Raw genomic sequence first — 4,769 nt, 5'->3', positions numbered from 1 at the left:
ACCGAAAGATAGATTCAAGGACATAATATAAAAAAAAATGTCATATAAGTATGCGAAGGGCCAATTATACAAAGTTTAAAAGATAAAAACTCAATACATATAAGAATATTTTACATTTAAATTTACTACACATACATCTGTGTAGTAAATTTAAATGTTAAAATTAAATTTAAATGAAAATATTAAAAGAATTTTATTATAACAACATACACATACATCTGTGTATGTTGTTATAATAAAATTCTTTTAATATTTTCGGATATTGTATAACACACCAAAGTAAGAGAAAGGGAAGAGAAAGGGAAAAGGAGGGAGGTGAAATGAAGGTAGAGAGAAGGAAGGTATTCATTAAAACAAAACAAATTTGTCAACTGTATCATAAAGTATGTTTTTCCAGTCCAGATTTAAACCTAAATACATTAAATTAGTCCACCGAGTTAAGAATATCTCTTATAAATATATATTTAATACACCAATATTAAACAATAATATTCCACTGTTATAGAAAAAAGACTTGATAAACCAGACAATTGTACAGGTATAGACAGTCGAGAAGGAAGCTGGGAATTTTATAAAAATTTATAATATTCATCCATAAATTTGTTAAATCTAAATATAATAACGAATGTCTAGTGTATGTCTGTTATATTTTATTTAGTGGCCTGCAAGTATTGAAAAACGTATAAATTATCATTAAACCTGACACTCGATTATATTTTTGATTTCATTCCTTTTACGTTTCTTGATAATTATAGTTTTTATTTTAATATTTGACCTTATTACTTACCTCGCGGGCATTACAATTTATTAGAAATTCAATATAATTATCTGTACAGGCGTAAATATTAGAAAGGTGTTTTCTTTAATAATTATTAAAATTGTTTAGTAATATAAAAGATTTTATGAAGTTTACATTACGTTATTCATTATTTATTTTAATATTAACGATTTATTTACACACAGAAGGAAAAGACACGTGATTTTTTTTTTCTTTTTATTGCATTCACTTCGGATTTTTATGATTATTATTTTAGTAATTATTTTATAGTTATTATTATGTAGCTGTAAATATACCAAAAAAGAACAGAATACTCCTATGTTCTACTTTGCTAAATTTATTTAAAACTTTTAGTGTTGGACACAAGGACGTATTAGTGCCTATAGTTCAAAAAATTTAAATTTAGAGTGCTACCCATTAGTATATATAACGGTACTAAATCCATCACACCGATTAACATTGCTTTAAATCCATGACTGTTTTGTATAGAGGTCTAAAACATTTAATCAGCTTGAAGAGAATTTTTTACTGTTAGTCTCTAGAATACACAAGAATATATAAAGTCTATGAAACACCCTACCTACCCTTGGCACTTTATGACGAATAGACCGTATTTTAATAAATATAACATTCGTTATTACTTTTCTCCCGGGAATATTTGCCATTTATAAATTAAATTGTATCATTTGTACACGTGTATGTATTTAAAAGCTGATTCTTAAATTAATGAGTGAAATTTTGTACTCGTAAAGTTTACATTCCATTATTTAGCATTTAATTTAACACTGATCACAACTAAATCGTTTATTAATATGTAGCTCAAGGTTATTAAACTACGACAAATTACATTAAATTTTTTATGATTATTCATGCTTCATTTTTTGTATTATTGCGTGCTGAATTGTTGAAATAGTTTATCTCTCTTTAACGTTACTATAAAAAATAGTTCTAATTTTATATAACTCTATTAATTATAGTGGAAGTAATACAATATTAATAAAGAAATATGCGAAATAATATGAAAATTTCTAGCATTTCTTCTACATAAATCCAAGTTTATTATGAAAATAATCCGGGTTTATTAGCACTAATATTTAATATTAAAAGCAATGAACGTACGAGCAATCTTCCAAGGGAGGGGTGTCTCCCAGGAGGCTTTTCTATTTGAAACTGAACCCTACTTGTGTATTAATTTAAGTTAAAATGGTTCGAAAACTCAATCTTACCATTTATTAATGGTTTATGAATTCGCCACTAACTACCAGTGTTTAGCGATTCTATTTTATTTGTCACGGTTAAACAAATTCCAATAGAAAGAATTACTTACTACTTACTAAAACGGAACTAAAATACAAACTACTAACTAACTTTATTTTCCATCAATTATCAATATTATAAATTTAAATTCTTAAAAGTTCTTTCTAATTCTGTAAATAAGAATTACCATCTTATAAAATTATTAATTATTTCGTAATTAATATTTATTTATTTATTTAGAGAATAGAAAGAACTTGTCAAACGAGTATTTGTGACATTGAAACGATTAAGACGTCAAAGCCAATCTTATTGTTTATAACAATTAGAAAATCACATTTTACAGAAGAAAGTTGTAAACGAAGCGGTGAGTAGAACTATTTTTGTCTTTAAAATATAAAATATAAATGTTGGCCCGAAAGTCAATTAATCTTTATAAAAATACAAAAAAATATCATATATTTTCTATTGAAAAATGTTTAGTAAACGTATTAATATCGACATACGAGTGTTCTTTAATACTGATAACAATTTTTTTGTGTTAAACTAAATTACTGTGTTAGGTTATCAGTTAAGTAATTTTTGGACCACCCTACATAGTTAACAATTTTCAAATAGTTAATTTTAAAATGAGAATTTAAAAATACAAGCTTTTGGCCACATATATAGACTATATAATTGAATTATATGGAGAGAAAAGAACGATTTTTCTAATTAGAATTTTTAATTTTGATTATAATTTAATTAACATATGCAAAATGAAAAGAAAATTAAATGAAATATACTTATGATATATGCAATTAAAATACTTAATAACTATTATTTTATGTAAAAATAGTGGCAATAAAATTTACGTAATTAATTAATTATGAATAAAGCGAAAAGTGTTATCTATAATATAACTATAAAGTTCTAGAATTTTTACTCTAGAAAGTGTAGAAATCAAGTAGGATAGAAAGAAGTGATGCAATAAGACGTTTATTTTATTATATTGTATACAGTTTATGCATTATATTACCTCGCTAATCACCTATTGGAACTTCGGTTTGAAATTATTATTATTATCAATCTTGTTCTTTGTAACCTTTTTGTATAGCATTTGTTAATTAAATTTATATAATGTCTTAAACATGTGTGTTTACTTGTACTCGGCCCCAACACCCTATCGACTTATTTGCGACCTCCCACTCGATTTTCGCCCTCCTAAATTACCATCCACTGACCCCGTGAGCGGTACTCACCTTCCCGTTGTCAGAAAACGGTTTAAACTTTCATGCTTAAATCCCGATTAACATAATTTTCCCAATCCCTCTTCATGCTCACGGCTTCAGTGTATAAGGTTGTTGTCTACAGCATACGGAAATAAAGCTTAGTTCATGTTAATATACTTTTGTTTTCTACAATCTTAGATATAGTACACAATTTGTATACAACGTAACTGTACAGTTCCTAAATATCATTCTGTTTCACTTACTGACATGTTTTAATATACTATAAATAAACAATCATATGGCTGAGAGTAAAGACCTTCAAGACTTAGATTATAAAAATATTGCTATACTGAAGATTAAGCACTAAAGGGTAAAAATTGCTAAATTCGAGATGAAACAGTTCAGATTTATATTACTTATCTAATTGTCTACATCTCAAATCTAGGGATAGACAAAACAAACTAGATTTAGATGAGTAAAATAGATTCTAAAGTGACAATCCTACCCAACACGTGATATAGACGTCGATGTTTTGACATAAAGTAAAATGGCGGTCGAAAGTGCCCGTCGTTGCCACCAAGTGCGCTGTATCTAAGTTCACAGCCACTCTATGTAGTATATTCTAGCTCGTTGGAGTTTCTAATATTTTACGTGGAATAATTTTAAATGTTTAAAAATCTATATAATTCTATTTAAATGTTGTAATCGCCAAAACTGGCTTGACGTGTAATTTACCTTCCCTTACAGTATTTTTATATCTAGTGGTAATAAATGTTTCTTTTATAGTTGACCTCTTTCTATTTATCTTGCTTTTAATCTAAAGTTATGTCGATATGAATTTACTTTTCTGCTAGTAATGACAGTCATCTTGTGTAACTCTTTAAAAAATTATGTAAATAATAATATTAATACCTTAATTTCAACAATATTATTAAATCTTTACTATAGCTAAAAAGCTTTATCATATATTTGTGTAGAGGAAAAGATGGTATTATGGAACCCTGCAGGTATTATGGAACCACTCCATTTCAAACTAATAATAAATGCAAACTGTAGCGGATTGTGGTTGAACTGCATTAGGCAGACATCCATAGCAAGGAGAAAACTCGTTTCACTTCAGTTAAACAGTTGTCCGTAGTGAATCAGCATATTTGTGTTTTTCGAAATTCGAAACACTCTTGAAGTTAATTTTGTTTACTGCAAAATTAACTTCAAGAGTAATTCTCAATATTAAAAGTGAGTAATTTCAAATTCAGAATCTTCTTTCAAAGCAGCTATGAAAGTTTCTGGATTGTCAGTGTGACATTTAAATTTTTCTTTCTATTTTTCTATAATTTTTTTCAATCTTTCTTCTTCTGGATCCTCGCCAATGTATCTGAAAGTGCCCTTAGTAAAATTACTATTTATTTGTTCTTCGTACAATTTTACGTGTTCTACGATTTTATAAACAACTCTTCATTAGTTTTAAGCATATTATTTACTTTACTTGAAAAACTGATTCAGATCTGATATATATATATATATAT

The 4,769-nt window shown here is 26.9% G+C and overlaps 1 protein-coding gene across 2 annotated transcripts in view; it reads left to right on the top strand.

The window, feature by feature from the left end:
• Positions 1 to 4,769, top strand: part of LOC111639397 (alpha-tocopherol transfer protein-like) — a 247,341-nt gene that overhangs the window by 215,466 nt on the left and 27,106 nt on the right. The window lies entirely within an intron of this gene.

This window comes from Centruroides sculpturatus, unplaced genomic scaffold (genome assembly GCF_000671375.1).
Source record: "Centruroides sculpturatus isolate CEXI.00-Female unplaced genomic scaffold, Cexi_2.0 scaffold1142, whole genome shotgun sequence".
NCBI lineage: Eukaryota > Metazoa > Arthropoda > Arachnida > Scorpiones > Buthidae > Centruroides > Centruroides sculpturatus.
The sequence above is the reverse complement of the archived record's forward strand: the minus strand, read 5'-3'. Positions and strand labels throughout refer to the sequence as shown.